The 13,729-nt window shown below is 37.8% G+C and overlaps 1 non-coding gene across 1 annotated transcript; it reads right to left on the minus strand.

The window, feature by feature from the left end:
• Positions 1-12,663: 12,663 nt before the first annotated feature.
• LOC140149395 (U5 spliceosomal RNA) lies at positions 12,664-12,784 on the minus strand. Its single transcript, XR_011858634.1, has one exon. It is a non-coding gene; the product is annotated as a U5 spliceosomal RNA (small nuclear RNA).
• Positions 12,785-13,729: the final 945 nt, after the last annotated feature.

The raw sequence follows: 13,729 nt of genomic DNA on the forward strand, positions 1-13,729 counted from the left end.
GTGACGAAATATATCTCAGTGAACAGATCACATCGAGATCTTGCAAAAATATGCTTATTTCTAGACTAGTGACCCATGTTCAGCCAGTCTATTCTCAAAATGAAAACAAAGGAAACCTGTACAAAGTAATGGGAGCATCATTTTGTTGAAATGGGGGGGGTGTATTATGTTGCAAATGATTCTGAGAAGGGTAAGATATTTTCTTTGGGTTTTGAAAAATAGGGCCAAAACCAAGATTTATTATTGTTTTTTGATAAACACGTGGAATAGTGAGCTTATTTACTGCATACCAAATATGCTCTGAACCCTTTTGAATAGTAATGCAGGATTTTGAGTGACGGAAGTTTTTGAGCAAGCGAGCGAAGCCGGTTTCTAAGCTATACCCTGTCAAAGTTTAATTTTCTTGATTTTCTTTAAAACTCGACCACCGTTTGGGGTCAATCTTACAGGATATTTCACCTATATGAAACCAAATCTAATCTGACAAACCTGGAGAAATTCGTTGAAATTTAAGCCAGAGATGACACCAAAAAAAAAACAACCAAAAACGAAAAACAAAAAACAACAACAAAAAAACAAAAAACAAAAACGAAAACGACGTTGATCATGTTTACATCGAGTAACGGTTATTCAAAATAAAAACAACGGGAAATGGCCCTAGCAACCGGCAAACTGTAGCATATTGTGACGGGTTCGAGCGAATCATCAGAGAAAACGTAGTGATAAGATAAGATTGTTACCGCACATATCATGTACCAATAAACATTACCGTACATTTGCAATGACCCTGAGGTCACATGAGGAATGTGTAAATATTAGGCGCGAACTATAAACAGCCGGTTGAACAATCAGCGTGTTTATAGTGGGAGCAGATGTGCGGAACATTGCGGTATAATTTCTATCCGGTCAGAAATTATCCGGAAACTTGCTCAAACACTAGCCGTATTTGTAAATCCGCACATATTATATACCAACTAACTTATACCGTACATTTACAATGACCCCGAGGTCACACTTGAAATGTGTAAATATTGTGGCACGAGCTATAAACAGCCCATTCAACTTTGTGATCATGGCGGCGAATTGAACTATTTTGATAACTCTTGGCAGGGGTGAGAAGCGTTCAGAATGTCCTGCGCGTATCCTACGCATCATGAAGAAGCTATTACTTCCGGTAATACAGCACACAATTTATCCTCGTGTGTTTATATTGCAAATATCTCGCGCCAATACCCTTCGATTGAGAAGGATATCGATGTGCGGTATATACAAATGCGGCTAGTGTTTATAGTGAGCAAGTTTCTGGATAATTTCCGATAGAAATTATACCGCAATCCGGGACCGCAATGTACCGCACATCTGGTCCCACTATAAACACGCTGATTGTGAGACACACACAGCGTGTTTATAGTGAATATACCGCATTTTGAGTATACCGTATACGACAATCCTTGTATCTACCGATACTCTTGCTGTTTATAGTGAGACACAGTTACTGGACAAATTATACCGCAAATTATGGGGAGCGTGGCCTAGCGGTTAGGGCGTTGGACTGTGAATCCGGGGTCAAGGGTTCGAATCCCGGGTCCGCCCGAGCTTGGCTGGCTCTTTTTGTCCTTGAGTAAGGCACCTCACTCTACTTGCTTAGTGCTTCGGAGGGCACTTTAAGCTGTCGGGCCCGTGTACATGCATATTTTCTCACATTAATGTAGTGTGCACGTTAAAGAACGTCACAGGCTATTCGTAAAGAGCAGGGGATCATCCCGGTACTATTGACTGTACTTCAAAAATACACTCATCTGCTCTAGGTTCCAGAGTAAAAATAAGTACAGCTTTTCTGTACGCAGTGCGATAATACTCATACATATGCATTCCAAGAGAACGCCAAATATGGATCAGGAGTATTACATAATAATACCCTGCTATGACAATAGCTGCACTAGGTTAATCGTATAATCTCCTTATGTGGTTAGCATGGCTGGGCCAGGAAATCCACAAGGCCAGCCAATGTATGTACATGTATTCGGTACATGTGCCATATCTTTTACAATGGGTGATAAATTTCTGGTTTGTTTTATTTCAAAACACAACAGTCGATATTCTAAAGCTTGGTCCAAATCCAAGAGAAGAACCAACTCTAGTAATTTATGTGGTTTCAAATTATATCGGGTGTTGCCTTTTTGATAGAAATGGTGTTTGTTGATGTGCACAGTTTCCCATTAGATCATAACATGCTGTTGTACATCCAAGGTCAAAGGTCTTTTAATCCATATTTGGCGTTGTTCTGGGACTGATATGAGGGAGGCACTTAAATGGAAGAAGAAGAAGAAGTATATACCAACTAACATTATCGTACATTTGCAATGACCCCGAGGTCGTACGGGGTTAATATGTGTAAATATTGTGGCGCGAGCTATAAACAGCCCATTCAAGAACATGATCATGACGATAAACATGTAGCTCCTGGGGGTGAGAATCGTTCCAAATGTCCTGCGCGCATCCTACGCATCATGAAGAAGCTTAGCTCGTACTTAATATCACACATATATGACCGTACAGCACGAATGAGTTGTAAATGTCCTCAATTGTATTCTGAGTTACAGTGTAAAATGGGCATGAAGGTCGTATTCATAGGTACCTCAATTTGGTGCTACGTGTACCTCATTTAATGAGATACACGTAGCACCAAATTGAAATACCTATGAATATGACCTTCATGCCCATTTTACACTGTAACTCAGAATACAATTGAGGACATTTACGGCTCATTCGTGCTGTACGGTCACATATACTGGTGTGTTTATAGTGCAAATATCTCGCTACAATATCCTTCGGTTGAGAAGGATATCGATATACCGTACGTACATACATATAGGCCTACTGCTAGTGTTTATAGTGGACAAGTATCCGGATAATGTCTGACCGGATAGAAATAATACCGCAATGTACCGCACATCTGCTCCCACTATAAACACGCTGACTATAAACAGCAAGAGTTTTGGTATATTATACAAGGACTATCGTATACGGTATAGGGTCACTCCATATGAAATCAAGGAGGCTCCCCACCTGACCCCCTCAGATTTGCTTTATATTGTAGTCATATGTTGTACCTGTAAAAAAATTAAAAACCTGCAAATTTGAGGTCTGTAGCTCTTACGGATTTTCTGTGGCAGCCATTTAAAGTTGGAGTAGGGGGGTCTAAATTTGGACTAAAAAGTTGCCCTTTAAATAAATTTCATCTTTGAGAGTCTGTGCCTGCTTTATAAAAAGAGAGAGAGGTCTGAAACCTTCTATACACACTAACTGCATGTCCAATTTGTCAAAAAGTAAAAAAAAAAAAAATTCTGTAATTGCGTGTTGTGTCACGGGGTCATTAAATATGCAAGAAAAAATGTAATGTTTTGTAAACTGGCAAGTTTAGCCCCCCTAAATTCACATTTTTGTCAAATTAATTATTTTTTGTTGTCACTGATGCTATATATAGGATAAATACAATGCATATCCAAAAAATTCTGAGTCACAACTCATTTACATTTCGAACAGCGCCCTCACGAAGATGACATTTATTGCAAATTCAACATTTTCGGGGGGCCCAAAGTCGATGTGGTCCACCTTCAAAATTTATAAAACATCACTTTTATATGACTACTAGTCTTAAATTACAACTTTGCTAAGTCCCAGTAATTGTCTAGGTTGACTTCATATAAAACGACAAGCCCAAAGTTGACCATTTTCTTATGATTGCATGTACTGCAAATATGCCGAATTTGGAAGGCTTAAAAGTCAAATTGACCACAATATTGAAAATAAATGATTAGATGAGTAGTTATTGGCCCTATTTACTTTTATTTCCATTTTATTTTCAATATACAGATTGTCTATGGCAGCCATTTAAAGTTGGAGTAGGGGGATCTAAATTTGGACCCAAAAGTTGCACTTTGAATAAATTTCATCTTTGGGAGCCTCTACCTTCCTAATAAAAAGAGAGAGAGGTCTGAAACCTTGTATACACACTAATTGCATGCCCAATTGATCAACAAGTAAAAAAAAAAAAAAATTTCTTTATTGCGTGTTGTGTCATGGGGTCATTAAATATGCAAGAAAAAATGTAATGTTTTGTAAACTGGCAAGTTTAGCCCCCCTAAATTCACATTTTTTGTCAGATTAATTGTTTTTTGTTGTCACTAATGCTATATATAGGACAAATACAATGCCCAAAAAATTGAGGTCACAATTTATTTACATTTCGAACAGCGCCCTCGAAAATGAAATTTATTGCAAATTCAACATTTTCAAGGGGCACAAAGTCGATGTGGTCAACCTTCAAAATTTATAAAACATCACTTTTATATGACTACTAGTCTTCAATTACAACTTTGCTGAATCCCAGTAATTTTATAGGTTGACTTCATATAAAACGACAAGCCCAAAGTTGACCATTTTCTTATAATTGCATGTACTCCAAATGTGCCGAATTCGGAAGGCTTAGAAGTCAAAATGGCCACAATATTGAAAATAAATGACTAGATGCCTAGTTATTGGCCCTATTTTACTTTTATTTCCATTTTATTTTCAATATTGGGGCCAATTTGACTTTTAAGCCTTCCGAATTCGGCACATTTGCAGTACATGCAATCATAAGAAAATGGTCAACTTTGGGCTTGTCGTTTTATATGAAGTCAACCTAGACAATTACTGGGACTTAACAAAGTTGTAATTTAAGACTAGTAGTCATATAAAAGTGATGTTTTATAAATTTTGAAGGTGGACCACATCGACTTCGGGCCCCCTGAAAATGTTGAATTTGCAATAAATTTTATCTTCGTGAGGGCGCTGCTCGAAATGTAAATGAAATGCGAGGTCAATTTTTTGGATATGCATTGTATTTAACCTATTTATAGCATCAGTGACAACAAAAAATAATTAATCTGACAAAAATGTCAATTTAGGGGTCTAAACTTGCCAGTTTACAAAACATTACATTTTTCTTGCATATTGAATGACCCCGTGACACAACGCGCAATTACAGAAATTTTTATTTTTTTACTTTTTGACAAATTGGGCATGCAGTTAGTGTGTATACAAGATTTCAGACCTCTCTCTCTTTTTATAAAGAAGGCACAGAATCCCAAAGATGAAATTTATTTAAAGGGCAACTTTTGGGTCCAAATTTTGACCAACCTACCCCAACTTTAAATGACTGCCACAGAAAATCCGTAAGAGCTACAGACCTCAAATTTGCAGGTTTTAATATTTTTACAGGTACAACCTATGACTAAAATATAAAGTAAATCTGAGGGGGTCAGGTGGGGAGCCTCCTTGATTTCATATGGAGTGACCCTATACTCAAAACTATCCGTCGTTTTATCTTTTCAGTTTCTGTTTCCGTATCCGTAATAGTTTTTGTAAGTCATTGTTATTCTGAAGTGGTAGTCTCCCAGGTATGACCAATCTTTTATTCTAGCCTTTTGTTAGTTACTGAAAATTTGAAGCTCGTGAATTTCAGTTTTCGTGTTGGTAAGTTATATTGATTTTTTACATAAAACCTTGAGATGTGCGGTTGGGTGCCAATCTAGACAAAAGAAGAGTCTAAATTTTACGGTCCTAAATTCGCGGTAAATTGTACGGCTTCAATTGACTTGTGTTTGGTGTATATGTACTTACGCCTAGACGTAAGTGGCTCTTAAAAAAAGTCTTGCATTGAAATATATACTAACCATGTTGCCAAGTTATAAGCAAAAGTCTTACATATTGGCGATGAAACGAGCGTCTAAAATCTCCCAATGAGGCGCGTACAAGTGGTGATTTGGTAATCATGTTTTATATTGAAATGCAATACAAAAGAATTTGCATTGGAGCAAAGATAATGTATTCTATTCATGGCAAGCTAATCTGATAATTGGTTGGGCCTATATGCAAGATTTGGGTTTATTTTAAATGTTTATTTTTGCAGAGCTTATTTTCAGTCATGGATCATACTGATAAATTTCGCGAGGGGGAGGGAGGGGGAGATACTTAAGTTGAGACTGAACAAGCGAGAGTGGGAGGGGGTGAGGAAGAAAGAGAGGAGAGGGAGAGACGGAAATACTAGAAAGAGAAGAACTCGAGAGGAGAGAGTAGGGACCGGGGGACGGGGAGGGAGTGGGGAGACTGATCATATGGGGGGGGGGCAGGAGGAAGCAAAATAGGGAGATAGACATTGATACGAGTGAAGGGCGACACTGTGGCCCTGCACAAGTGCAATGGGGCGCGACAGGCTCATACGCGGACCTTTTGTGATTGAAGGGCTTATGTTCAACGTTTTTACAGAAAAAAGTGGACCTTTTCATTCGGATTTGCATTTTGTCATAATAATGTGAATCAATTTATCACTGTCAAACACGAGAGGGCGCTAGACCATTAAAACAGCGGTCGGACACCGGTGTTCAATACTATTTTATCTCCAGCCTTTATGGGCTTTATTGACACAGGCAATTACCTCTATTGAAATAAGCTGATTGGTACTTCAGAGTTAACAATGAAGTCAGATTACAGTAAACTTACTGAATCCCTTGCGTTTTCGTATCTGAACAATAGAGTTACGGAAACTGAAAAGATAAAAAGACCCTATGTATATTCACTTCACTATAAACACGCCGTGTCTACTTTTCGGCGTAGTGGTAAAAGCCTAATCCATTCCCGCCGATACTGATCAAACTGAACTATAGGCCTAAATGAATAGTAACTTAATTAATCATTAAGGTCTAGCACATTCGGTTGAATAATAAATACATATATAAATAATAAAGAATAAGAATAAGAATGATTTGGCGGGGTCAGTAAACTCTCACCTGCGTGACGGTGCGGTGACCATGGCAGATTTCGCGTAGCTGCAAACGGCCGGTCAAGTTGTGTTCGGTTCATATTCAGTGCAGAGCAAGAAAAAAGAGCTACTAAGCCTACTCGGTAGGATCATTAATGTTACAACTTACATGTACATTGTTGAAAGCATAATGTTGTTGAAGGCACATGATTCCACGATGTGACCATTCAGAGTCTATGATGTGACTAACTGTGACAGCAATCAAGAGGAGCGCGAACGTGCCGGTCACAGGGGGTCACATTTCTCATGTTTCATGTGTTTCTACATGAAAGTCTGTGTGTGAGGAAGAAGTATGATTATAGACATTGGAAGTTGTGCCAAAAAAAAGCTGACCGTATTATTATACAGCGAGTGGCGTAATTTGACATTTTCATTTGGGGGAGGGGGTGGGGGCAAGCGAGGGCAAACATAATAAATGAGGGGGCAGGCATCATTCATGCTGTTTGGGTTTGTAAGCGCGTCAACACCCCCGTCGCACTGGGTGACGGAGTCTTGGGATCTTCTTGGAATATGTCCCCGGAACAATTTCTTTTTGACATGGGGGATGGGATTGGAAAAATTGTCTTGAAGTATAATGAATCCAGCACCTTTTACCTTTTGCCGACAAAAGAAGTATATGGCGCGCGCGAAGTGCGCGAACAATTTTGGCATATTAAAGCTAAACTGGTGACATATGGTGCAAAAGATTTTATTCCTGAATCCAAGATGGTGGCCAGAATCACAAATTTCCACTAATCCTTGATTGCAGACAAGTTATAACCCTCTTTGTAAATGGTAAGAATACTTCCATGAGTTACAAAATGGAACGTTCCATGCAAAGCTGTTGAACATGTTGAATGGAATATTCCATTTTCAACTCATGAACATATTCTTTCCATTTCCTCGTTATCAGGGGATTAAAATGAGGGGCATAACTTGTCTGCAATCATAACAGCTAAAGCTAAATTTATTCTACATCGCTGAGCGACAGCGATTGGTTTTTACCCAATGAGGTAGAGCGTTTTGGAGAAGCACCACTACATCATTGGTCAAATCTTACCTTTTGATGAAACAGAAACCAATCCACTAACAAAATCAAGAATAAGTAAAGTTGTATAAAATAATGAAATAGATTATGAGCGTTAACTGTATAATAATAAAACAGATAGGCCTATAGGCCTACCTGATTCAAAACAATGATGCATGCGACTGGGCAATAGCTTCAAAATAGCAAAATCTTTGTCTGTACTCTTTGTTAGAAACGTAAAACTTGTAGAAAGCAGTTTCGGTTTTTATTTCAGTTTGTTACATAATCGTGCGACCGCAGAATCATTGGTTTGAAGTTACCTTGATCAAAGTATATAAAAAAGTGTTTATATTTTGCAGTGCAATATTCACGAGCAGAGAAATCGAGCATTAGTCAATCTACATTTGAAAGCGTGGTGTAAAAGTTCGAATAATCCTTGGATTATGTTGCTGTGAAAAAATATAGACCATTGAAATATTTTCTCCCGAGATAACAAAAGAATAGATAGTTGAGTGCTGTATATATCTAATTCATATGCATAGTGCATACGGGATAATTGATTGAAGCTACAAGACATCCGATATAGGCTAGTTGACCTTTATTGCACGACAAAATGTAGGCTTGAAAATGAGGTAGTTTCGTAAAATTCGTATATGGTCAATTGTCAAAAGTCAAAACATATGTGATAGCTGTTTGATGGGAATTCATACTATCAAATCCAATTTTTGGTGACATACCTTGTTACAGTTTCAAGGTATGTCACCAAAGAAAAGGCATGTCACCAAAAATTGGATTTGATAGTATGAATTCCCATCAAACAGTTATAATTGACAATCCAGATGAACCTAATACAACATATGTGATAGCTGATTTATTCCTCAACCACACCAATCATTTAGTTATTTTTAGTTGTGGCGTTAAAATACCCAAACAAATATGTTTCCGACGATACACCCTGTATCAATGTGTTTAATTCAAAATGTTATAAAACTCGTCGTAAACTATCACCTCAGTAGGTTTTTGGCGTACCGCACTCGACCAGAAAGCATCTGTTTTTCAAACTTGGAATGAACTGCATTGATGCGCACATTTATATAATCGCTCACGTACCTGGGTATAAAATAATACATGAAAATGTTTTTAAAATAACACTTGTAGGTCACGGCAGTGACAGAGGATCTAGACTAGAGCTAATTGAATTCGGAGTCTGAACTCTGGAGTCTGAATAGCCCGTTATAGTACACGTAGCACACCATAAATGGCAGGATGAATAGAAGTCTGAATGAATTTAATGAAATGACAGTCGTTTAATTTGATTCAAATTTTCCTAATAACATAACTTTTCTATAAATATAGCCCGGTTTTCCTGTCTCAAAACTCTAATCAGTTTAACTTGAAAACACTTTCACCAAAACTTGGTTATTGCAATATTGTTTAACCAAAACTTTCCAGTCACCGTAATCTATTTTATTCCAGCTCAGCGTAAAGACGATTTACCGTATTTAAACTCGATGATCATACCAATATAAAGCTCGGAGTATAGTAACTCTATTAATCAACTCTATATAATAAACTCAGTGTACAGTCACTGTCAAGTTTTCCTTAACCACAAAAACTACCTGGCGATTGGCCAAAATGAATATTGTGTCCAATTTTGAACCAATCAAGGAGGGTATTAATAAGATCATCTGCAAAATGCAAGTTTGACCATAAATAGTTTAAAGCCTAGTCATAATTGGCAATTGAAATGAGCATTTCAAGTTATCAACTAATTAGAAATGCTGTTAGATAACCAGTAGTGTCCAGGTTTTTTTAATGTATTATAAATGTTATCTTCTCATAAGGATGTCTCCGGCAATCACAACCTCGTGCCTTATAAGTTAGAACAACAATCATCAAGTACGAATTAGATGGTTTTATTTAAAACAAACTCATATTGAACATAAAAACGAATAAAAACAACCGGCTCTCAACACGCAATATTTAAAATTCCCGCGCCAAAATTGTCTAGTGCAATGACGTCATGGTTATTTGTTCTCAATTGTAAGCCTTCATTGATTTACTGGGACGTCATTGCACTAGACAATTTCGGCCCGGGGAATTTTGAATATCGCGTGTTGAGAGACGGCTATATTAGTTCGTTTTTATGGTCAATAATGAGTTTCTTTAAAAATAAAACCACGTGACATCCTTTAAAGACTTTTTAAATTATATGATACATTATTCTTAACCCTACATTTTTGCTCCATCACTCACCTGAAGCATACTGAAGCTTACTGAGAAAGTCCCGTACGTCTCCTGCTGTCGGATTCATAAAACTATCTTTATAATAGGCCTACTAAGCGCCAAAGCATCGTATATTGCATAAAATGACAAGCACATCCAGAAGCCAAATGTTCAACGTGGACGTGAGTAGGCTTAAATAAATCCAGCAGAACGTAGAACGATTGTAGTCGTAGGCCTGCAGGGTGTATCAAAATGTTTGGTACCCATCAGATTTGGTGTTTATTAGCAAGATTGCTTCTTCAATATGCAACATTAGGTCCTCTTGAAATACCAATGGATTTATAGTTTTATGACCTACAAAACAGTCATCTATAAATAAGGTAGCTCCTGGGCTGCATTTTGTTGTGGCAATATTGTCCATAATCAATGGAAACTGGTGGGTACTATCATTTTGATACACCCTGTATTATAATAAATCGTGTCGTGTAAGGGTCATATCGGGGGGAGGGTCATCCATACCCGATCTAAAAACTACATGGTGGGCACATTTTTATGCAAAATTGCACAGGCTATAAAACACACAGAAATATACAATTTGAAACAACATTTAGAAAATTGAATCACTGAAATTTTTTTTTTTTTTATTGCACTGCACTGTTAACATGTATAAAATGACTTGAGTAGTATGCTCTGGTTGGCAAAGGAAAAGCACTAGTTATTTATTAAGAAGATCAACCAAAAAAGGGAGAGGACAATTCCTAAAACGGTTATTCTTAAATCACTTAGGCAAAGAACACTTCTTCCTGGTAGGGGGATAAGAGAACTTGTTCGATTGGTTTTGGTAAGTCCTTCGGCGAACGTAAGACAGTGTCCCTCCCTCTATCAGAGAGGGTATCAAACTTGCAAACTTGAAGAGCAACACCATACGATAATCTGTGCCGACCCAGGATTGTTCTGCGGGCACGTTTTTGAATGACCTCAATTTCTTTACTCTGTTTAGCTGATATACCAGAATGCCACATTAATGATATAACCCAAAGGTTTTAGGGTTCGTAGCGTGAACAACCGGGAATTTGCTTTTTTAAACATAGTGTCCGTCTGGACATTCCATGTAAGGTTGTTCTGTAGCCATAAGCCATGTATTTTGGCTTTGGTGACGTATAGTGCGTTAGTCCCAATTCTTAAGTCGCATTGTGATGGTAATGGATTAGAAAAAACATTCTGCATGGCTTGACACTTGCAGAAATTCAATTTCAGGTGGCTATGGGAGTAGCCCACTCTGAGAAACGATCAAGATCATCAATGAACTAGCACAACCACTAACAAATATCAAGGTCATCAACATATTTCCAACAGGGACTACCAGCATCTTGGCCTGCTTCATTTATAAGAATTTGAAACCCAATTGGGTCAAATTTTGTACCCTGGGGTACACCACCATGAAGAGCTGTATAATCTGAAAGCACACTGTTGTATCTGACACACTGTAGACGGTTGCGGAGGATATCGCAAATCCAAGGAATAATGGACGTACGGACTCATATCGATGATCTAACCAATTAGAAACACATAGTCAACGAGATCAAACGCCTTTGATAAGTCTGTAAGTACCACTGTCCCTATGATGATGCGACACCTCTCTTCACTCTGGAATGCCAATAATATTTTGAATATCATTTAGAACCCAATCAGTAATGAAACATTCAGCTATTTTGGCAAAAGTGATGTGAGCGAAACAGGTCTCAACTTGTCAATACTTAGTGGATACTATTTAGGAATAGGGATGACATTGCTTTCTTCCACTGCCCAGGAACATAACACTCACTATATGAGCTATTCACTATCTGTTCATTAAAGGGGGTACTGCACCCCTGTGGTAAATTTGTTATATTTTTTGTATTTTTCTCAAAAACTAAAAACACACTGGTAACAAAAGTTATGTATATTGTTGGGGCAAGGAATCCAATTACTACACTGAAATTTCAGTGACTCAAGACAAGCGGTTCAGTATAATGATAGGAAATGAGGTACATCCTAGCGGTACCTCATTTCTTATCATAAATAACGAACCGCTAGTCTTGGGTAACTGAAATTCCAGTTTAGTAATTGGATTCCTTGCCCCTATAATATATACATAACTTTTGTTACCAGTGTGTTATTAGTTTTGAGAAAGGTGCAAAAATAGTCACAAATTTATCGAAGGGTGTAGTACCCCCTTAATTATAAAAACTTATCAAGTTTGTCCCCGAAGTCCGATCATGTTCTTCTGCATAAATGATCTTAAAAAATAATCGGCATGAGAGGACACTAAATTGAACAAGTAACTTCACATGGTTTCTTTTACAACGCAAACACATGACTAGTTTTTGAAACATAGCTTCTTCAGTACATGTAGGTCTGCATTGTGCATTATTGTCAGCGAATTAAAATGTTGGAGCTCTCCCGGTTAACACCAACAGTGATCGTATAATTAGGCAATGAAAAGTTTGAAATAATTGGAAGTTTCCTGAAAAAGCCATGATTTCTAACGGGTGTATGGGGAAATTCTGTCTTTGTTTCTTTTGCTAGCTCTGCCAGAAGCAGAGCATTGAAAAATAATCATAGACTCATCTATTTGTTCCTCTGAACGGAAATCTTTAGTAAAAGGCGAAAGATTTATTGCGTGTATTGCAGAGAAACCAGAGTAACTCAAAACAGTTTACTTTGAGACCCACTCAAAATACAGAATATGAGTTCCATAGTGTTAGAAGGGTTGGATTATAAATCACCTTCTAATTTCTAAAGATACATATTTTTTAATTGAAGGCATATTTAAAAGTGACTGTGCAGTAAACCAGCCAAATTTATGAGCCAGATTAGAGCAGGGCTCAAATTTTTGGCTGCAGTTGCTCAAGATTTTTTTCTATGCTGTAGGAAAATTAGATCTGCGTGAAACAAATTTTAAATTCACAAACTTCTCCCGCGATATCTTCACCGGAGATACTAGCGCAACCGATGCCTAGGCCTAAATTAAAACAACGAATAGGCCTAATGCGTGATTTCCTGAATTTTTGGGATAAAGAAACCCTATGGGTTGATTGACTGATTGGACTCATAATCTGAGAGCTTGCTCGACGTGCGTGGGTTCGATTCCACGTCCCACCACCGTGTTGCGCCCTTGGGCAAGGCGCTTTGCCTCGCTTGCCTCACCCCACAAGGTACAATGGGAAGCTATTAGGGGTAGTCACAGTCGTTGTACTGATGAACCCTGCGCCACTTGTAGGCTGCAAACGTGGTTCCGACATATTCTAATGACGGCGGAATAAATGTAAAGCGCTTTGAGGCTGTTTACGGCATTAAGCGCTATATAAATATCTACATTTATTTTATTTTATTTTGTAAATTATAAAACAACAATCAGTTTTAATCATAAATTTGAGTATTTCATAATTGGCTGCAAGTTTTAAGGTCTGATTGGTAGACAAATTTGGGAACATTGTCACTTCAATACATGTAGGTCTGAATATTGCTGGTCGTCTTGTTCATTATCGCCAGTAAAACTTGTGAAAACAACCATGAACACGAATTAAAATGTTGGAAGCACTCGATGAATAAACATGATAAAGGCCCCTACGTGAGCCCTCCCGGTTAAC

Source organism: Amphiura filiformis, chromosome 3 (assembly GCF_039555335.1).
Source record: "Amphiura filiformis chromosome 3, Afil_fr2py, whole genome shotgun sequence".
In the NCBI taxonomy this organism is placed as follows: domain Eukaryota; kingdom Metazoa; phylum Echinodermata; class Ophiuroidea; order Amphilepidida; family Amphiuridae; genus Amphiura; species Amphiura filiformis.